Source organism: Manacus candei, unplaced genomic scaffold (assembly GCF_025592945.1).
Source record: "Manacus candei isolate 608988 ecotype Guabito, Panama unplaced genomic scaffold, ASM2559294v1 h1tg000046l, whole genome shotgun sequence".
Lineage (NCBI taxonomy): Eukaryota > Metazoa > Chordata > Aves > Passeriformes > Pipridae > Manacus > Manacus candei.
In genome coordinates this window covers 10219801-10242691 of record NW_026138094.1, presented here as the reverse complement: position 1 = coordinate 10242691, position 22891 = coordinate 10219801, and the positions used below count along the sequence as shown (strand labels likewise).

The following is a 22891-nucleotide window of genomic DNA, read 5'->3' as shown; positions in this document are numbered from 1 at the left end:
AGGAAAAAATTCTTTACCAAAAGGGTTGTCAAGAACAGGCTGCCCAGGGCAGTGGTGGAGTCACCAGCCCTAAGGGACTTAGATGTGTAGATGTGGTGCTTTGGGATGTGGTTTAGTTGTGGGCTTGGCAGTGCTGGCTTAATGGTTGGACTCGACTACCTTAGAGGTCTTTTCCAACCTAAATGATTCTATTACAACCTTGGGCAATTTTAAACTGACAGTTTCTGAGACATGTAAGTGAGGTTTTAACACACAACAAATGTCAGGCTCCATAAGGCAGAGTCTGCAGGGGAAGAAAGGCAGAGGCAGGAAAGCCTCATTCTGGGTGTCCCCGAAGCAGACCATTAAACTGAACATTGGACACAAAACCCTGGAATACATGGGAATTTAGTTTCTTTCCTCATTTGTAATTCTCCATAGCACAGTATTTATTTCTCAATACATTACCCTGCTTTTTCTTCCCCTTATTTTGCACTGTAGATTTTTCTCTATATTGTGCTTCACATTTACCTCAACCTTATTTCCCCACTGAACAGTCCATTGCATCAGTTATCATGATGCTACAAGAATCCTTCAGTTAGCCCTGCATCTTGCACACTCTAATTTATTTAACAGTAGCTCTTTAAAACACACTATCCACCGTGCAGTTTTCTTGCACTCCTTCTATCTTTAGTCAGCTCAGATGTTGCATACTTAGCCAGGAATTCAGTCATTTGAGATGTACGACTTAAAATAGTAACCTAAAGTCTTAGATATCCTCATAATAGAAACAATATCTACTCTAGGAAAAGGGATGTTTTAAGAAAAGCAGATTAACACCTGTATTTGCCTCTGTGAGAGAGCACATAAGGTAGGTCTGGCATGCTGAGGTGATAAACTGGGGGCTGGAGGGCAGCAGAGCTTGGAGGGGACGCAGAGAAGGGTGAGTGTCTGGTACCTGGCACTAAATGAAGAGAGCCCAGGGCTTGTCAGAGAGGTGAGCTCTAGCAGAGAATAGACATCATGGTAAATCAGTGAGCAGGGCAGATACAGAGTGGGGATTTCTTGTGAAATATTGAACCTTGGGGCACGGTGAAGTTTCTGGAAAAGTAAAGAGAGTGAGATCGTTGCTTTGTGGGAACATCATCTGAAAGGAACACTGGATGCACAAACAAGATATGTGTGCAGGGGGGAGAGAGCCAAGGCTGGGAGCTGCTGTCCAGGTCCTTTCTCTTTGCCTTTGCATGCTCAGAAAGGGAACAGTCTCAATATCAACAGCTGAAGGGAGAGGTTATTTGAACACTGTGGAGAAGGAGCAGTACAGGGACACACTATAAAAATGCTTTCAAGGGATCTTTAGCATTCACCAGAATAATCCCTGTAAAACAGATGGCAGAGCAGTTTAATATTCTGCCTGAAGGACAACTCCTCTTGCAAAACATCCTCACCCCCAGAGCTGCTTTCTGCTGACAGCAATGTGAAGATGCCCAGATCCTGCAGTGACCATAAGGACACTGCAGTCACAAAGCTAACTGTAAAAAAATTCCTGAGAAGAAATGTCCCTCACTAAAAGGAGAAAGAAAATGGTGTAGATGGGTTTCTGTGAAATTCAAATCTCAGATTCTTTTCAAGAATGTAATTAATGGATTCATTTGTACACACAAAGTGCCAGATTTTTGAGGTGCCTAACAAGTCACGGCTCCCAGGGGAGATCATCCTGGATTTTGGGCACCCAGCAATTACACCAATATTATCAGGCTGAGAACTGTAGCAGTGACTGATGACTGTGTTGCAGGCTGAGCATCCTCACCTCTGTCCCTTGTGTTCTTGGCATCTCTGTGTCCCTCAGGGCTGTACATCAGGACAGCACAGCTATACCCTGCTGGAAATTGCAGGTCTGTTGCTGAAATCCCTTGCAGTTGTGGCTATATCGATAGATGGCAATTTGTGCCCTCAAAACCTTAAATAAATCAGAAACTGGGGAAAAGTGGTCTAGAGTCTTTGTCAGGTTTTCACTGAACTCTTGCAGTCTAGCTTTCCCCCCTTGTGCCTCGCCCCTAAGAAAACTGCTATTTTCCCTCAGGAGAATTTTGAAACTTTCCCTCTTTCCAACCAGTATAAATAATAATAATGTTTTAAAAATCTAAAAAATTAGTCTGCAATCCCACAATTCACAAAAAATAATACTTCAGATAAGATCCATTAGAAATGTTTAATCTTAAACTGTACAAGGTTGCCCTTTTCATTGGCACAAAAAAAAAGAAAAGCAGGTGCATGGAGAGTTGTTTCAAACTGAAACCAAATATTTCACTTAAGAAATGCCATAGTGTCAGCTGCTTGATCCATTTTTTATTAGAAACCTTAGCTGAAACTGATATTTTCCCCCTACATAATTCAGGTTTTAAAAAACAGCATTTTCTTATCAACAAAAATTATACAAGGAACTCTGATTTTGCTCTCATGGATGTAAAATTATGAGGTGCATCTTTAAGAAGGTAATATAGAGAAGTATAATATAGGAAAAGTAATCCTGCTATTTATATGCATAGGACTAAAAGTATCTGACCTCTGTAAGGCAGAAAAGGGCTTTTCTTCCACTGGGTTCTGATTTCTTTTTTTTTCTTTTCTAACATTAAAATTGCTGCTGCAGCCACACAATTCAACATCCAGAAGAGAGCTGAGCAGTATCATCATTTTCCTGGACAGATGGCAACACTGGGTTCTTGGCAAGAATCCTGCAGAGGGAAAAGCAGCAGGCTCTGAAGAGAATTTATATGTGAGGAAAATTAGAAAAAGGAAATGAGGGGGCTTCAAATGCAGAGAGGTAGTAGCCAAGTAAAATCAGAAGTCAAGGAGCAAGAACAGGGATTAATGGTCCAAACTGTGCTCTGAATAAATGAAGAGATAGCCAGGGGAAGATGGTAGCTCTGACATATTATTGATCCAAAAACTGTGGAAAAAAGATGACAGTTACCACTTTGTAATGACAGTAGCTCTTGCCTTCATATGCAAGGATTATAAAAGCATCCTGTGCCATCTCTGTTAGAGCTCAGCCCTAGGCCTTATTAATTCTTGCTTGAATTTTTGCATCTCTCTTTCACTGCCAAAATAACAGGGAGAAAAGTTTCAGAACACAGGACTTCAAGACACTTTTAGAAGAAGTTGGCTGTGGAGGACATCACTCATTAAAAAAAAAAACAAAAAACCAAACCCCCAAGCCAACAAAAAACTAAACCAAACCCCAAACAATTATTAACTGTTATTTGAGGGGGTGATTGTATCAAAATAGGTCACATCTCTTGCAGGTTCTCAGCAGTCACTTTCCTTACTTTGCCTTTCCATCAGATATCCTAATCAGATGGTGGTGACGAGCAGTGAGTCCCTGGGGAATTTCCAGTAGGATGTTCTCAGATCTGAACACTGGCCAGTGAATCAGTGTGATTTAATCAGCTGAAAACTTGGGTCTTTTTTTTTTTTTAATACAGGTCAGCCCTTGGGATGCAAGTTTATACATGATTTTAGACAGGTAAGGGAGCACTATATACATCATTAGGAAAAAGTTGCCATCTGACTTCTCTCCCATCTCATAAGACTGGAAGTAAAATTTATCCTTGCAATTAATGTCCAAAAGCAACCATGGTCATCAAGCATTCTTGAGAGAGGACTATATCACAGCTGCAAGTTGAAAACCCCTAGCAGCTGGAGGAATATCAGCCCCAGATATAATTTCTGAGGACTCTTTTCTGCTCTTGTTCAAAAAATCAAGGCAGATATCTGAGTTTTCTAGTTCTCTTAATCAGTGACATGGTAGCTGGAAGGAAAAAGGAGCTACTTTGCCATCAAAGACATCAAGATTACATGTGAGGGCATGTCAATATATGTTTTTCAGGTATAAAGTTGTGTTAATGGCTACAACAATCAACTGTATCTGCAAACACTTACAGGAGGGTAACTGGGTCTGGGCAACAAGAGATTTAAAAATCAAAGTCTGTAGCAGAGCCTACCTTAAAAAGAGCTTGCTTTGAACTCTGGATAAAGAGCTGTCTTTTGTTGTAGCTTCAGAGGGGAGCACTATATTAAGTGAAGACTGAGGATAAAAACTAGTTTCTCCTGAGACTTATTCTATTATTAAGAAATTATTTGATAGGTATGTAACGCAGGTTCAAAAACTCTCCATGGAGCTTATTAAGCAAGCTATCTGTGCCACAGATTCTGTAAAGAGCAAGATATTTGAAAGTCATTGACTTGAAATCATCTGGTTTAAAGAACTGACTTTCAGCAGTACAGATGGCACCTACTGGTTGCTCTCCTGCAGCACAGGTAGGACACACAGGGTAAAAAGTCCTCTGTTCAGTGTAAAAAGCATTGATTTTCTCCGAGATGCTGCCAAGGTCTCTAGGACAGGACTCCTTTATTCACTTTTCCCATGCTGTAGATTGGAAGAAGATTGGTGCTGATGCAGCCCTGGTATGCTGAGAAATGCAGGGAAACCAGAGCTGGAGCAATTTAGTGTGTTACCAGTTGATCTGATCAATTATTTATCAGATAAAGCATTTTAGTTCAAAATTCTGTGCTACAGAATCTATTGAACTGAAGTTGTCTTACAGTTCCTGGATAACCTCTATTGATCTGTGGTTGGTTTTACACATTTCTGGGCAGGTGCACTCTGTGTATGTTTGTTCCACTAGGATGAAATACCCACTGTGTAACTTGGCCCCAGAGTCCTGCATTACTTTGCTACACAACACACTCTTCTTGAAGAGAAACTATCATGTTTGAAGATGAAGCATTTACAATAGCTCCTGAAATTGGCAGCAGAGACAGATGAGGTATGAACAGGAATAATTCAGTTGTTTGATTGAACTGTCCTGATTTATGGTGAGTAAGAATCTGGCTGCAGTGCTCCAAGGCCATTACATTTTTTCATACTAACCCATCCCACTGGGGGAGATTTCTGCTTTCCAGCACATTGGACACTGAAATGCCATTGCCTTATGTGGTGGTGACTGTCACAGCCAAGTTGTTGTGGGCTGAATTCAACTTGTAATCCACTATATTATGATATGAACTAAGGGACAGAAAGTCCTCCAGACTGTTAGAGGGAGATTATATCTTTAAATGTGATACTCTGTTGATGCAGATGCTTTAAAGGTCGTATCTAAGTATGTGCTGCAGCAAGCTGTCTCAGATAGCAGATGAAACAAGGAACAAGCATCACTGAAGCAGAGTACACAGCTTTTCTGAAGTTAGGGACACAGACTAGCAAGCTGGGGTGTTGTGAGAAAGATATAGAGAGGAATGTTTAACGGTAGGAGTTGGAAGCAATGGCTTAGCAACACAAAGCTATATATGGAGGGACAGACTACACATTGGGATTCCAGAGAAAGGCCATAAAAGGTCAATTTGACAAGATGAATATGGATAATGAGTTGAGACAGATGGTGTAAGAGTATGGTAGCTAATAAATAATGAACCAACTTGCTTCAAGGAGCAAATGAAGGGAGAAATCACAGCTGAGAGCTTAGTCAGAAGGGAGGTGGTGAAGGGGAAAAGAATAAAACCACAGAGGATGGGGGAGAATCACAGCAGGAGGACTGGTGGGAAAGCAATGTCTAGTTTTAAGTGCTAGAGTTTTGTGGAGCTGATTATTTACCCAATGAAAACTAGAAATGCACATGCCTGAACCAGAATTTGCCCATCCTATTGAGATTAACAATCTTCTATCTGAGAAAATACTCATAGTCTCTTAAGTTCTTCTAAATATCTACTTCCTCTTCTCCTCCTCTCTCATTATCACGGTACGTAAGCAGCCCTACAGTGCTCACAGCTCCCATGAAAGGCTGGGAAAAGTTCTCAGGTTTGCACAACATGACTTGAGGCAGAGAGAGACTATAATTTAATCTGAGAACTGAAAAGGAAATGCTGTGTGTTGTGTCCCATTCTCCAAAGGCAACTGTGGACCAGCAAGCGAAGGCTTTACTCCAACCTTCACACCCAACTATCCTTGACATGATGACCAAAATAAATGGGAGCTTTGCTGCCCCACAAATCTTTTCCTTTACGTGGAGATGAGGCACAAACCCCAACCTGGATACCAAGTAATACTCGGAGGTATCCCAGCGCAGATATAAATCAAGGAGTTTTCCCAAGATCATCTGGGGGAGCAATATCAGTGCCAAATATCCAGCACATGTTTCTGTTATGTCCTTGTCTTTTTAAATATCATAGCAAGCCAGAATCTTTGAGACTTTACTGTTTATTAATAAATCAACCTCTCTATGAGGATTGCACCTGGCAGCATAAACCAATAGGTAATTTGGTGTTGATTCAGAAACAATGGTGCCCTGGTGCCTTTAATGAATTTGAGCATTTCTACATGTCTTTGCCCTTGGAAAGCTTATTAGGTTTAACCTTACTGGGCTTGGAAGACCTGACAAGCTCCCAGAGAAGACTGTAAGCAATAACCTTGGAAATAAACTGCCTGCAATTCAGCAGATTCTGCCTGTGTCAGACAGCAAACATCCCTTATTAACTGTAAACTGCTTAGCTTGTTGGCAAAGATGTGCCTCTGGCTACAAACGGGACTTTTATTTCATCACACTTGCAACCTGAGTTATTAAATAATGAGCCACTTAATTAACTAATTCATTAATACATGCCTGTGATGAATAGATTTACTCCAGTGATGGAGTCATGAAAGCAGACACAGGCCTGAGTGATTTCTAAGTACTGCTTTCTTTCAGAAGGGATTTTATTTGTGCAAGTATCTTAATTAAATACCTAAGTCCTCCTCCTGTCTCTACCTAACAGAACAGCACTGGGGCCTGTTTTCCCCCCTCACTCCCTGCTCTTGTCCTTCTCTCCTTTCTGCCTTGCTGAAGCCTGAAGTTCCCCCTTTCCTTTGGATCCATGCAGCCAAAGTGTCTTCAGTGTGCTGTGCCACAAAATGACCCTATGCCCAGCATTATCACAGTGCTGTGGACAGGACATCTCATCATTTCTGATCTCAGATGGGAAGTGACTGTAGTGCTTCAGGTACTGAAAAGCATCATCAGTTATTGTCCATGATCACCTTCCCATTGCTTGGGACAGAAGGACAAATCATTTACTGCACCTCACAGCAGTCCTGGCAGGGTTTGTCTCCCGTTTTCCAGCATGATATCAGAGTGTGTTAACAGAGAGCTCTAGCAGAGACGTTTCCACAGGCTGAGAGATCTCCCTGCCGGAAACCGCTCCTGCTATCAGGAACAGCTCTTTCCCAGCCCAGGATGATCAGTCTCTTGAGGCAGTTGCTTGCCAGCTCCAGTGAAGTGTACGAATGCACCGGTCATGCCAGAATTCTTGCTCATTATAAGAAATCCCCCCTAGCCTGTCACAGACACAGCCAACCTTATGCTTCCATCATGCTCTTTAATAGGTTTGATCCCTGTGTTTCCCTTTGGGGCTGCCCAAACATCATGCCTGAGGAAGACAGTTATTATTGTGCTGAGATTGAGATCAAATAAGAGGGGTGGTTCTCAAGCTAAATCCAGACACTTTCTTTTCTGCATAAGCCCTCCAACACAATTGTTTTGTGGCCTCAAGAGCTTGCAAAATTGCAAATGTGCTCTTCATTATGCACCTTGCCTGTGGAGAAATACAAGTGAAAGCAGAAGCAAATTTAAAGAAACGTTCACTCTGAGACATCTTTCAAGGTTAAGTAGCAGGGAAAGTACTGGCAATTGCTTTTGCTTCATTCATGTTCATAGCCTTCTGATTAGTTTGACCTCTTTTTTTTAAATGTGAAACACTACTGAGGAGACCTGAACCTTGTAGCAACCATGATCATTCAACAGATTGCATTGCCTAGTTATCAAATTCACCATGTGCCCCACATATATCACTGCAGTACAAAAAAAACATACCCACAGAGTGATGTCTTATTCTGTAAGAAGGCAATTTGCAAAGTCTGTCTTAGCTGGGAGGCTGTGTCTTGAGTGTCTCAGATTCTCAGATCTTTGAAGAACCTGCTTTTGAAACCAGCATCTTGAAGAAAATCATAAAAATAAATTTCCTTTTTTTCATTGACTAAATGCACAAACTAAAATTACCATAAGGCCTGGAATATATTGGCACAGACTTAACAACAACATAAGACCTTGCATATAGCGAGTCTACATTTATACTTGTGTTTTATACTCATGAAAGATTTTGACTCAAAAGAGCCCTTGGCAGGTTTTTTCGCACTTGCAAAGAGGAGTGTGGCTAATTTGAGCACATGTAATGGGCCCCCTAATATTATGGGAAGTTGGATTACATGGCAGTGGCTTTTCCTAAGCATCCCACATTCCTTTCTTGTTCCTGCTAGAGTCTTTAGGATAGCTCTTTGCAAGAGCACCTCATTTACACAGAGCCTTAAGCTTGGGCAGTATCTTGACAATCCAAAGTCATGTGGTTTTCAGCTGTGCCACGGGTCAACTACTGCCTCACCATCTCTTGAAATGATGCTCATACCTCTGCTGGATAGAGAAAGAAAGGAGGAAACCACTGAAACAAGGAGCAGATACTGCAGAAGCCAAAGAATGAGAGAAAGGAACAGCAGAGCATGAGATACGGGAAAGGAGGCAGGACAAGGCAGGGATAGTGAAGGTCAGAAAGGAAGGGAGAGGAAAAAGCACAGTAGTAGCTGGAGTACCCAGTCTTGGAAACTAATGTTGCCTTGAGCCAGTAAAAGGAAGGGGAAAAAAAACCCCAACAATTAGGCTTTCCACTTCATAGCACTGAGAAGACTCTGAATTTCCTTCCCAAACAGCAAAATAAATTAGTGTGTTCAGGCTGGACATTAATGATGAAAAAGCTTCATCTCCCCAAATTAATAGCCATAATACATCATCAGGCTATGGCACTATAGCTCGTGTATACGCAGAGAGAAAATCCTCAGAATCACCTGTCGAGGCAGAAGAAGGATTTAGCTGTTATTTATTGCTCAGTGTGACTCATGCTTGTGGGCAGGGGCGCGACAGTACAGATGGGAGTTAAAGTCAGATTGCCGTCAGGGTAATTTATGCCAGGAGAGTTGAATTCAGGCAACTTCTGCTTATGTTTTACCTGGAATTCTTCTGTAAAATATGAAAAGGGTTAAAAAAAAAAAACAAACCACTGAAAAAGACATGCCTGTGCAGACATGAATTAGGACTCGGACAGGTTCGGTTAGAGGAAAGATGGTTTAGCGTCTTGGGCAACATCAAGAACTCTGTGCAGATTTCTGTAATGCCACAAATGGATTGATTAACTCTAGACAAGACATTTAAGTACTCTTAGGAGGAGTTGTCTGCAAAATAACTGTAATAACTTGTTTTCTCTACCTGTCAGAGACTGTGTAGGGAAAATACATGCCTAACTGAAAAGGGAATCTTGTAACCACTGATGGAGAGCTCAGAATTTCACCTTTCTGGACATCAGATTGTCCTTGCCAAGACCACTGTGATCTTGAAATTATCCTGGCAAGGACAGAGTCTCCTGTGAATGACCTCCGATGTGATGTTTCTAATCGAAATCAATAATACTTCCATCTTGTTTCATAGTTCTCCTTCTGTTCCTCTTATTTCAGCTCTAGCCAAAGAAGACGTGTTAAGGACACTAATAGTCACCAGACTTCCTAAAACTGAGAAGGCAACAGAGAGAGATCCTGAAATTCTAGGATCCCTATGCAAAGGAGATGCTCTGGCATTTAGAAGGGGAGGACAGGTATATTTTGACCTGTCCTCGTTGTCCCTGGTCTAAGTGTCCTCCTTCCTGCAGAGATACTGAAATGAGGGGAATCCCTCTACCTGCTCCCAAAGCCCAGTCTCTTTGACCCAGCTCAAGCCTGCCAAATGGACTGTACAGCAGAAATTCCAGCTGTCATCTCCCTGGAAGTGAGTTTGATAGAGGAATACGGCTTTTAGTAAAATTTAAGCAGTAAGGAACTTCATCATCTTCCTTCCTGCCGAGAGTCTCGGACCTGCCTCATATACATGTTGACTGGCCTCCACTTCTCCTGAGCCTGCTTGCAAAATGTTATTTGGTACTGGGGCACCCTCTCCCTCTCATGCCTCTCCACACCTCAGCTGGAACACAGCTCTTCTTGTCAGCAGGACTATTGAGGGATATTGGTGGGCAGCTGCATGTGGCCCCTTCTGAGGATTCCATCTGTCAGCATGTTATTATCCAGCTTCCAGTCCACACGCTGAGATCAGACCTCGCCAAGCTCCTTCAGGGACATTTTGACTGTCATTTTGATAGCCTTGAACTTCAGGAGAGCTGCAGTGCCAGGCAGAACGGGCCTCAAAGAGCATGGAAATCTATCCTTGAAATGCATGCTAAGGACTGGCTGCCAGGATTCAGGCTTCAAGTGCCACCCTATTGCTGACTCTGCCCACAGCACTGTCCCTCCACCTGGCTTCCGATGAGCAGATGTGTGGGATCAGAAAGCGTGGGCTTTCCTCTAGCTCCTGCTTTCCCCAGGACTCACAGGGGAACTTGGCAGTGTCTGCAGCCCAGTGCAGCCTGAAATGTGTTGTTCACACCTAACTCCTACTGTTGATGCTGTTCCTCCCCACCGAGCTGCAGAGATCACGTCCTGCACGCTGGCACAGGGCTCTGTTTTCATTCCTCCCTGCAACCCCAAGTCAGCTGGCAACTCTCCTGCGAGATGCCTTGTCAGGACTGGGAGAAGTCACCCACTGGCAGATCGCTCTGGTGGCCAAGTGGGTGCCAGATCAGCACCTCAGCCCCATGCTGGGTGGAAGGGAATGCACGATGAGGCACCAGGCTTCGAAGGGGTCTCCACTAAGTATCTGCCTTCCTCACCCTCTGTGTGGGCTCTGTTCCTAAGCATGTTTTGGGACGTGGAAACTATCTCTTGCTATGGGGACGAAAAGAAAAACAAATCAGTCTGTGTCCTAAAAATGTAAATGAGATGGGCTTGCAGTCCGTATATAGGAGACAAAGGAACATTAAGGGAATTTGAAAGGGAAGAGATAGAAATCTTGCACAAGGAAATCTCTACCTACACACTAACCTGTGGGGCTCCTGGTAATAAAAGGCAAGGCCTTAATATCATTAAAAGCAGGGATTGGATGTATTTAAGGGAGAGGAGAACATGAGTTTCACTTGAGTTTCTACAACCTTTTATTTCTATTGGGAGAAATAAGTTCTTCTTCAAGACATCACGAGAGCTTCACTCTGGTGTAGGCTGTTCCGTAACCATCCACCAAGATGTTTTCTTGGATGCATTTGCTGGTGCCAACTGTTAGAGAGGGGATCCCAAGCTAGAGGATTCCCTGGGCTATAGAACAGCTTTCCCTTAACCAGCTACATTGGGCCTACTGACACAGAAATGACACCAGAAGATAGTGATATCACAGCAAATGGCTTCTGATCCCCAGGGGGAAGGGACAAGCACAGCCTATTGGACCAGGAGTAAATTTAGGATAAAATAAATTCAAGACATTTGCTGGAAGCAGGAATCCTGCATGATATATAGGAGAAGGCAGGAAGAAATGGAGTGTGAGAGCAGGTGTCCTCTAGATGATGAGCCTGGGGGGTTAGCTGGCAAATTTCAAGGGGATAACAAATACTTCAAGGCAGATCATGCCTCTTCAGGGGAAAGAGGATAAAATATCCCAGGTGAAGAAAGTGGCAAGAAGGAGGTGATGATCAAAAGTTATTTATCAAAGTGTAACATCACACTTCCTTGACAGGGAGCCAGAGAATGGCCAGCAGATAGCAGGTGGATATCGAGCCTTTCAGCTAACACAGACTGGATAGCCAAAAAGCTGCTTTCTGATGGCATTTTAGTGATGAAGTAAAATGTGCTGGTGGCTGTAAAATCTTTCTGGTTACCAAGGAATAAGCAGCCAGACCACTGAAGCCCACGATACCAGGCCTGGAGGAACAGATCCTGTCACTGCAAGCCAGGCAGAAGGGGGAAGAGATGACCATTTCCCCTCTTGTTTGCATGAGATCCCTGGAGCAAGTGATGATAGGAGAGGAATATGGACCTCTGATTAGCGTATCAATTTTGGACATTTTGTATAGGAAGTTCTTTCTCTGCAACAGAATTTTCATAAGGTTCTGTGTGACTGCATTGACCTGCCTGTTATGATTTAAGCTCAGTGCTGGAAGAGGGTCAAGCACTGCCTGCCTCTATTCCACAGTAAATGGGTTTGCTGCTGTGATTGGGATGAGGTGGGTTTAAAACTGGTCTGTGAAAAGGATCTTTTATTTCCAAATTAAACATGTTTCTCTATTCCCTATAGAGAAGCAGAGGGTCAGATGTGCCTTGGATAGTGGCAGCTTCCATAGTTACTAATTAGATATGACAAGGGCTGGGTCCTGCCCAGATATCCGTCCTTTGTGATGCTGGTGCACTCCCCTGGCCCTCAGTGGAGGCACTCATGGGCCACCTGCCACAGCTGTCTGGATGTGACACATGGACATTCACTGCTCACTGCTTTCCATGGCCACATGCTGCTCTGCAAGGCTGCTCAGCACCATGTAGGATTCAGGTAAAGCATTTTTTCCACAGGATTAGAGAGCAATAAAAGGGCCAAGCCCACACTACACCTCCCAACTAACCAAGCCAGGTATAACATCCTCCAGGTGACGCATTTGGTTCATCATGTTTTCTTTTTTTGTATTTAGTAAGACCTTATCTCATAAAAGTTTGTGTCTAAAGGCTGTGTCCCTCCTCTATAGAATGCAGGTGACAGCTTTACTCACTTCCTAAGTGTCACATGCCCATCTAGTCATGTGTCTTCATCTAGACTCTCCTTCCAAAGCAGAAGAAGAGTCTTCCTGGTGGAGATCCAGGGTCTGCAGGAGGTCTCTGTTCAAAACCAGCCGCACAGTGACTGAATTTGGGGCACCAGAGTTTGATGCAGAATTGAGAAGATTGCACAGATTTCCTGTTTGCAGGCAATACACCTTGGAATTTTACTGTGAGATGAGCAGGATTTTCTCTGGGAAATAACTCCCCCTAATTCATTAGAAATTACTGTCATCACTTGTTGGAAACTGAGAAAATGTCTCTCCCTGTGGGTTCCAAATCTGCTGCTGTATCTGACTGTTGCAAATTCTGGGGGAACTCCACTGTGGTCATACTTGGGTGGCCAGCACAGATTTGCCACTCAGTACCGTGGACTGCAAACAGGAGAGCTTTGTGAACCCAAATTCATCCCTGATATTTGCCTGCTATAAACCCAAGGCTGCCTCAGTGTTGTTCCTACAGCCCGACAGCCACTTCTGCCCTGCTTATTCAGGGTACCCACTTCTCCCTGACAGCCAGTTTGAGGCAACACAGCCCCCAGTATAGGCAGGGAATTTTTGCCTGACTTTTCTATTTCTCCCATCTCCGGTGCTTTGCAGAAGGGAAGCGTTGCCTGTGGTCTCAGCAGCAAGGGGTTCCCCTGCGGCATGACATCATGCAGAGAGCTCCCTTGGCTCGTGGACAGGGCTGATTTCTTCTGGTAGAGTAACCCTGGCTGCCAAGTAAAGGCAAAACTGCTGATCCTTCTGTACAGCACCCTCAGCACCTGCTCCCAGGCACAGATCAGCTCCTTCTCAGACTCTTTCAACACTAACCTGACAAATCGCCTGCTGCGCTGCCACAGATTGCTGAGGCACTGCTGACTTTCTCTACTCAAAGGTGGCAAAGCTTTCCAGCTGTCCTGCCCTCCCTGGCTCCTTTCTAGCTCAGTCACTCTGTGTGATTTCTTTTTTTAACACATTTGGTACACTTTTTAGGAACTTACTAGAGACATTGGCTCACACTGCTGGTCTATTTGTCCCCAAGCTCTGGGATGCTGATGAGCAGTGTCTGTACTTCAAAGAATGCTAAAAATCACCCATGTTTTACTTGCTGTAGGAGACCTGTGCGAAAAGAGATGGAGAATCCAAATCAGCCCCTGAGCTGATCAGCTCTGAGAAAGGTAAGATCAGAGTATATTTAATTAGGTTCCTAATTACAGTGATCATTAGCTGTCATAAAATCACCTGCATTTGGATCCCAGGGCAATGTGAGCTGAAGATTTCAGAGATATGCATTGACTAGACAAACATGATTATTCCTTTGGCTTGATCCCAACTGCAAGAAAAGCAAGCTGCACTATCAGCAACTGAAGATTTAGCTCTCATGTGTCATTTATTCTTTCCACAATAAAAGCAATATAAAGAAATATAAAGAAATCACATTGGCATAATTGGGTTCAAAATACCACCAAGACCCACAGTATTTCAATCCTAAAGTAAAATCAAAAAATAAAAAAGGGGATCACCACTGGAAAGCCCATATATCAGTTGAAGAAAAACCAACTTACCTCTATTTTCTGCATCCCTTCTAAAAATACAGCCCTGCTGAGAGGAACAGAAATTGTTTCTTCCACATGATTCTGACTAAGAGCCCAGCAAATGAGGAATTGACTAAAAACTTTGAAGGTTAAAAAAATCAATCTGAAGTGTTTCCTGCTCCTTGCTTGTCTGTTTGTTTCATCAGACAGACAAAGCAAGGAGAAAGAGTAAAAAAATAGACTGGTTTTATACAAAAAAGAGATGCAAATAAACTTTCTCTTCATATGAGTAATATTTTTCCTTGAAATTTTGGCAGGTTTTCCCTGAGGATTCAGAATTCTGCAGTGGGTTCAATCATATTGAGTGAAAATGGACAAAAGAAAACACTGGCTTCTCAAATATTTCTAATTTGTCCAGAACAGATTTCTTTTCTTTTGAGAATAAAATGTTTGGATGAACATTCTTTGACCGGAGGGAAGAAACGTTCTCCAAAGAGGGATAGTGAGCTTCTCTTCTCCATTAATCCACTGGCTTCATTGGATAGTTTAAAGCTGGATACAGCTGTGCTGGGGCATTTGCAGCAGATGTGAAAGCCCGAAATTCAAACTGATACTGAAGTTTAGGCAGAGCTTCCTGACAGCAACATTTCTGGGGCTGTAGGAGAGGATCTCAAGGGGAAAGACAGAAACCTCACCAGTGGGGTTGCTGAAAATCAAAGACAAACTGATGGTAGTTACCTGTGTGAACCTGCACTGACTGCACAGCTGAGCCAGCAAATGTAAGAGACCTTGCTTTAACTCTTCTATTAATTAATTTATTATTAATTAATTAATTAAAGATGGAAAAGACACCAAAGCTTGTCAGAGGGGGTTAGTGCTGTTATTGACTTCAAACTTGCACAGGGTGTGAGAAGCAGCTTGTTCCCTACATCAGCCCAGTGGCAGGTAGGTTGAGCATCAGCTGGTACCTGACTCCTGGCAGGCTCTGAAAGAGCATCCAAATGCCACCCAGCATTAAGGGCATAAGGCCAAGGCTGCCAGGGGATGTAAATCCAGGGAACTTCATCTGTTTGTGTGCTTCTCTTGAGCCATTGTTGCTTTTGCAGTGGAGGAGCCCTTCACTGCAGGCACAGCAGAGTGCTGCAAGCCTCAGGGAGTGTTGAGACTCATGAAATATAGATGGAAACTAGACAGGCTCCTCAAGCAGGGTAAATACATGCACGGTAATTGACTCCATCTTCAAGCAAGAAATGCTTTGCATAAGGATGCAGAACAGGTTCGTTTGGTAAAGTTTGATCTGCACACTTGATTCAACAATCACTGAGAAGAAAAAGAAAGAAAAACCCTCCTCTGTGCTGAGTAACTGAGTAGTAACTACAAGCAACTCCATTTTCAACCTTTCTCCCTTTTTATTCCACCTAATTTCTGTCACCTACTCAGAATATGTTATCTCCAACGTCCTATAGGAAGAGCATCTGATGAAAACAAACACAGCACAGACTCAATATCCTGATCCAAGCCATTTACAGTCTCAGTAATGCCCCAAAGAAAACATCTGTCTACCTTGAACCAGCAGGAAACAGAGTTGCTGATGCACAGATCGTGGCATGGCCACAAGCCAATGGCTAAGTGGTTACTATTGTAATGAACATTTGTTAACGACTCTTTTCCAGCTGCAAGGACAGGAATTCTCACTGGGATGCTCTGAGTCCATGCAAACCTGAGTGGTTGCTCCCTGTGAAATTACTAAAGGCTTTGTCAGTCCTGCTGTCCTTTTTTTTATCAGCTGGATTCTGAGAGATCTCTGCCTTTACGTGCTTTAGCCATGCATGGCTGGTCAGAACAAGCCTCTGCTTCTGCAACCACAGTATATAAATTATTTCTAGACACCTCTCAGGAGCCTCTCATGCTTAACTGGATGCCCCTCACTTGGAGCAAACAAGATTCCCCTTCCTAGTGGGAAGATGAAACCAGAATGACCACTCCTGGCAAGAACAAGGCAGTCCAAACATGAGCAAACAGGACCAGATGGATGCAAAATGAAGCCATGTAAGGAGACTCTGCACTGACATCTCACGCAGATTAAACCTCATAATGGAATCTCACAAGGGAAACAGTTGAAGCATCTCCTGCTCAAACGCTCATTTTGAAGCAGATCCTCAAAATTATTTTTGCAAACAATGAGAATGAAATTCACCCCAAACCCACTCAGCTCCAAGCTGCATTTACGAACAAATTAGTAATGCCTAGTATCCTATATCTGCCCACTAATTAACTCAGCAGCCGCTGCCAGAGTTAATCAGGGAAGCAGCTCCATTATCCCCTGTACCCCCACAGGGCAGGGATCCGCCAGCTGCCACCTCCCACCTGCTGTAAAGGCAGGGCAAGGAGCTGCTTGTTTGGCTGCCGTTGAAAGGCCCCTGAAGCTCCCACCAGCTTCCCGGCAGGGAGATGGATGTCTGTGGGTGGATTTGCCCCAAGCCCTGCACCACCGCTCCTGCAGCCGGAGAGCCTTTCCATCCAGGAGGGATCCCTGCACAGTGAATCCCTCCCACGCACTTTACACTGACAGAAAGGAGGAATTAAAGGAAGAAGCTGAACAATTGCTAGACTTATTAATTGGAAGAAGACAAAGGTTGTCTCTTATAATTCAGCCTCTGACAGGGCCCTGAGCCCCCACCCCACATCCCTCAGGCTGCTGCCTTCCCAAAGCATCGAAAGGGGAAAATGCTCTCTTTCAGCTAGTCCTTGGTCAGGAAGATGCACAGATCAAGACCCTTGGGAAGGGACTGTTCTGAAAAGGACTGACCCGTTTACCTGGGGAGCTTAATTGCAACTTTTAGGGTTGTCAGACCTGGTATTATTTCCAACTTGAGGGAAACCCTGTGTAGCACAGAGGTAACAGGCTGCATTTCCTCCTTACTTGCCATACATTTCTGTTGAGCCACAGGGGCTCAGATGTTGTCAGCCTGCCAAAATCACAGTATTATTTCATAGTACGTATGAGGGGAAAAAACCCCAACAATGGTTAATTAAATAATTACAATCAGGTCTTACATTTTTCAGTACACTTATGGGAGACAGAAATTCTGGATTTTTTTTAATCAAATTGCTTATCTAAATCTAGTAGGAATAAAAATCCATTTCAGATTTTGATTTTTAAATACCAAAGGAAATATTTTCTTTTGGAAATCTTCCAGATGAAATATTTCCCAGGGCAAAAACTTTTTTATAACAATTAGAAAAAATAATTGAAACTGAACAGCTAAACTAGATGCTCTGAAAGAATGAAAAAGATGCCAAAATTATATTAAATTACTTTCACCATGAACACACATCCTAGTCTCATAACAGTCTGGATTTTTAATTTGATTTCAAACATGTTATGGATCACAACCTCAGGACTGTAAATTAATCCAGATTTGCTCAGCTGAGAATCCATCCATCAGCCCTACTGTGACTATGTACTTCTAATCAAGTGCAATTAACAATTATCATGAAACACCATTAAAAAATGCTTAGGAACTGATCAATGACTACCATAAACTGAGCTGATTCATGTAATTTTTGAAATCAAATTTCAATTAGGTCTAAAGAATAATGAAAATGTGAACTGCAAATTCTGCTCCAGACATACCATCTTATTCTGAGCAAAAAAAAAGATAAATATGATCCCTTTTTCCTTACCATTTAAAAAAAAAATAAGCTGCTAAATTTCCTGTTTGGTTTAGCAAATACTGTCCAAGCTTTGCTTGTCTGTTTAGTCACAGGTGTTTCTACAGACTTCTCTCCCATTGGATGCTACCATCAAACTCAAGAAATATTTATTAAAATTATTGCAAATTTGATTTAACTTATAGATAAGAACAATTAGAAACCAATTTTTAGTGATGATTATCTATTGAAACCTATGCAGTTCAATGCAAGAACTAAATTCCCCTTGCAGGAAGGATGGAAATCCTGTCTCTCCTTCCTCTCTCTGAACCCCTACATGACCCAGAGGGACCAGCAGCTCTTTAACCAGTCTGTCCCATTCCCCCAGGCTGGATGGCCTCTCTGCCTGCTGGGTGGCCAGGTGCTTTTAGGATAGATTATTCAGAAGAAAGGACCTTCTTTCTCCACACTTGGCTTCCTGTTCCCACTGCTTAGGTGGGTGATTTTCCACAGAGTGCTCCTGAAGAACTCTGTGGAAGTTTAAGAACAGCCTCCCAGAAATGTCAACTCTCTCAATCTCATCCTCTGCACATTTTGGCCTCTACCTTAACCCCAGTTTCCCTCCTGCCTCTGCCTAATCCTATAACTCATCCCAAATCCCTTCTCCCTCCCCTCCCTCTGCCTGCATCTCAGTCCATCACCCCCTCTCCCAGGGTGTTGGGGGGTGTGTGGGAGGCGAGCCTGGAGTAGGGTTTGTGTGAACACGCAAACCTCAGGTGCTGGTTCCCATCACAACCAGCCTTTGAGCATCTGCAACAACCTCTGAACGCCACAGAGTTGCTGATAACTCAGCCTGACCTCCATCTGCAATACCCCCCTCACTGAGCTCTCCCACATAGCTCCAAGAAGGAGTAACCCAAACCCACGTCCCGAGGGTGCCTTTATGTTTAAACCCACAAAGCTATTTTTGGTCTGTTTATGATCAGATGTATTTAAACAGAGACTAATTGCACCAGCACAAACTTGTCCTCACATAACTTCATTTTCATCCAGACAGAAGCTTTTCAAGCAACAGCAACCAAAGCCTTTCAATATTTAATCAGCTGCATGGCCTGGAAAAGCAGGGACCAGCAGCAGCTGCCTGGTGCAGAGCAGGCGAGTGGGGGGGAGTGCTCCCACCCTCACCAAGCATCTCTCCATCCTGAGAACTTGCCTCCTTTACAAATTTGCTGTGGAGAAAGCCAAGAAGGAGCCCTGTTTCAGCCTGCTGCTTTAGCTCCAACAGCTTTCAAACAGCATGGCTTTGAAGCACCTTATTTTTCATTCCTCTTTTCCAAATTCTCAGCTGCTTTTCAGGTGTAAATCTTTCTTTCCTGCCGATGGCTGGGAAGTTGCTGTGCTCAGCGCCCTGTAACTGTGAGTCAGCAGGACTTGAGCTTTCACCCACTTCTTTCTGGTTTTAAAGCAGTCAGGGTGTAAGCCTTGGGTACAGACAAGGCTTTGCAGAACTTGCAGGGGGGTGTGTGTATGTGGAAAATTAGGCTTTTCCTAATCTTTCCTCATTCCCTTCATGCCTGTCCTTCGTGTGTCAGGGGGATTACAGGAGCTGAAAGGACATCAGTCTTCTGTGGGCTGGCTCTGCAGCATTCAGGGCAGACTCTGTTGGTGGTCACCATGCTTAAGCAGAGTTGCTTGAAAATAAAGTCCTGAGAAGGAGTACCCAGTGACTCACTTTAGTCAGTGGTCACACTTGGCTTTTCAAAAACATGTCAAAACACCAAATGCCTTCTGGTCAGAAATGGTCTATGAGTGTTCCCTGCCAGAGACCCCCAGCCCTGCAAACTTCCCAGTCCCCAGCAGTCCCCAGCAGCCCAACAAGGCTCTGGCTTCTTGCCCTCCTGCTGCTGGGCACCCTGGGCTGGAGGTGCCTGTGCTGCCCAGCACCCCTGGGCACCAATCCAGGCATGGCCACAGCACAGGTAGCATCTCTGATGGTTTGCAGTTTCTGAGCTACTAAGAACAAATGATCCTCTCTTGCTACAATTATAAAATAGATACTAATAAACAACCCTAAACCCCCTTATCTAAAAGAAGGAAAAAAGCACCAAAAGCATATTCAATTAGTGATAAAAAATAAATACAAGATTAATTAAAATTTTGCTGCTCTGAATTCCCATCCTCTGGCTCTGAGAATGCAAAAGGCATTCCCCCTCTTCCCAAGGGTGGCCTGACATCAGAGCAACGCCACAGTTCCCAGAGGGCCAGTGAATTGCACTGGTGATGGTAGGATTCCTCATGCATGTGCCAGCCCCACTGGTGAGCCTTGGCTCACCAGGGAGGCTCAACCTCCACCAAGACTAGCAGTTTTGGGTCTGAATCACAAGTGAAAAGGCTCCTCAGCTCCTCCTGAATGTGAGGAAGTCTGACTTTTTCAACAGCGGCTACACATCCAGAGAAGAAACCACTGGGATTTCTCAATCTGGGTCTGCGTATAAATCATTTAACACCTCATTTACACATGCTCATAATTAATGCACACTAGATCCCTGAAATGAGACAGTCCTAATAAAACATCTGTGAATTTGGGCAGCAAGTGCATGTGATGTAGGGGTGCAGAAGGACAAATGTACCCCCCCCCCTACCAAGAAATGGCTGATCTCACTGGTGCCCACTCTCAGCTTCAGTAGAAGCAGATGAAAGGAATTTAGGTCAGATTTCCTCCTTTGAAGTGGGCTGAAAGCATTTCAGAACCAGTTGCCACTTGCGAAAAGCCCACACCTCTTGCCGCCCCAAGCAGCCATCAGCCCAAATCACCCCTGCTTCTGCTCCCTCCCATCTATCAGGGCAGAGAGACCCTTGGACTTTGTGTACAGAGCGGAATGATCACTTTCTGTGTTTATGACATTATGAGGAGCAAAAACCCAGAGCAATTTTATTTATTTTACTAGATTTACAGCCCTGAGACTAATATCAGGATCCGGCCATTCAGGATAGCTTGTAAATCTAAAAGAACTTTTGTCCATTAGTATGAGTGTCTGGTGCAACAGATACTCTGTGCCAAGTACAGCTGGCAGAGAATTTTGCATACATCCATTCTTGTCCCCCAGTCCCTCAATTCTCCTCATGGAGTCATCCAATTCAATCTACCTCTAACCTCGTACTCTGGCTGTGGTAATCCCCCTGTGAGATATCACTGGGCTTGATGGAGGACCATCACTACTCGTAGAACTGCAACATAAATCTTTGAGATTCCTCAAAGAAGTCACCACCACTTCCTCTGTTGGGGTTTCCTCTGAGTGCCAAGGCAGAGCAGAGACACCAGGACAGTCCTGCATGTCTGAGAATGGCAAGGATATGAGTTCAGGAGGTCAGGAACCTGTAAGCAGTTAATTAGAGCAGTTAATCTGCAGCAGTTTGACCACCTGTCATAAAGGGCAAGAGAAATGTCCCATGGAGGAGGCAAGTTTTTCCCTGCTGCCTGGAGGGATGTGGTGGGAGCAATCCCTGAGACAGGCTGTGACCACTTGTGTCCTGACAGAGGACCTGTTCTCAGTTTACCACTGCAGTACTAGATCTCAGTCCTTGAGAGTAGGATGGGTGTAAAGCATATCACATCCAGGAGTAGATTGGCTCCCATTGTACTTTCTCCGTGGTCAAAAATCTCCTGCAGGGATTTTACTCACCCTCTCACATTTTACAGAACATGCCACAGGCATTATCCTCAGGCCAGGACTAGGAAAGTCTCTGTGTTTCAGTAGTGCTCAGAGGACACCACTCTTCTCACTCACTGCCAGCCTGGGAGTATAGGGGGCCAAGGAGGCACCCACTGTGCTGGCAGCACGGAGAGAACCAGAGCTTGAACAAATCCATCCATCACCCAGTCAGGAGCGGATGAATTCCAGCTTCCTGCAAACCTATCTTCCACAAGAGCTGTTGTGAATCACAGCAAAACACCAAGTTTAACTGGAAACACTGAATCATGGAGAACCAGCTGCCACACAGTCCTGCAGCATCTCCTGTAGGAGCCTGCCCAGCATCAGGCTTGCTGCAGTCCCCACACAATGAGGTATCCTGGAACTGTACCAGGCTTCTCTTAATCAGTTCTGATGTTGCCTGGGTCTTGGACTGGAAGAGATAGTCAACAGCCCTACTGACTGTCTCCATGTCACTCACAGCTTTGTAGACCTCTATCACATCCCTCTATATCTGTAGTCATATCTTCAGGTTTGTCACATCAAGGTGAGCAAAAAACATCTCTGAAGACCTGTAGTCCCTCCATTTTAATAAGGCAGATTAGAATACCTTAAAACACTTACACATTTCAACCACCTCCAAGCAAAAAAGGCCTTAACTTCTCCTACCTCCCTGGCATTAGGGCAGCCAAGAACATAACCAGGTGACTGCTATGTCACCTTAGATGTGGGAGAGTCTATGATGTCCAATTGTAAAGATTCCCTGGGATAGTACTAGAAAACAAGAAGAATTGTCCTCAAAGTGGCCTGAGCTTCCCAGTTCCCTTGACCTGGTTTAATTCTCTTTCATAAGAGGTTCTTCCCCCAATTTTAACCCAGCTCCTCTTTCAAACTCAACATAGCCAAGGGAATCTTCAGGGCCACCCTGATCCCCTCTTCCTTCTACCCCCAACACCAGTGTGTTTCCTCTGACATAAACGTGATCACTAAGTCGTGACTGCACGGGAAGAACAAACAGGCTGAGCAGATGGGTTGTGCGGGAGGAAGCCCTCATTTAAAACGCAAATAGCTGGTGGTAATTTAGCAGATGTGGTAAGAAAAATCTGGAGAGACAAGCATGAGGTGACTGGATTCCAATTTCAATCAAATAATGTGGAAGTCTCCCTGGCAAGGAAAGGTTTCATCTTCCATCTCCTTGATTACCTTGCCCTGAAGAGATGATGACACTGATGCCAAGCGCCATCACAGGAGTATTCT

General features: G+C 43.9%; 1 protein-coding gene and 1 long non-coding RNA gene across 3 annotated transcripts in view; one reads left to right on the top strand and one right to left on the bottom strand.

Moving 5' to 3' along the window:
- Positions 1–22891, bottom strand: part of SV2B (synaptic vesicle glycoprotein 2B) — a 64940-nt gene that overhangs the window by 33991 nt on the left and 8058 nt on the right. The gene's annotated exons all lie outside the window — the stretch shown is intronic.
- LOC127475191 (uncharacterized) lies at positions 780–14754 on the top strand. The gene is made up of 3 exons (XR_007906126.1): positions 780–850; positions 9569–12509; positions 14606–14754. It is a non-coding gene; the product is annotated as an uncharacterized LOC127475191 (long non-coding RNA).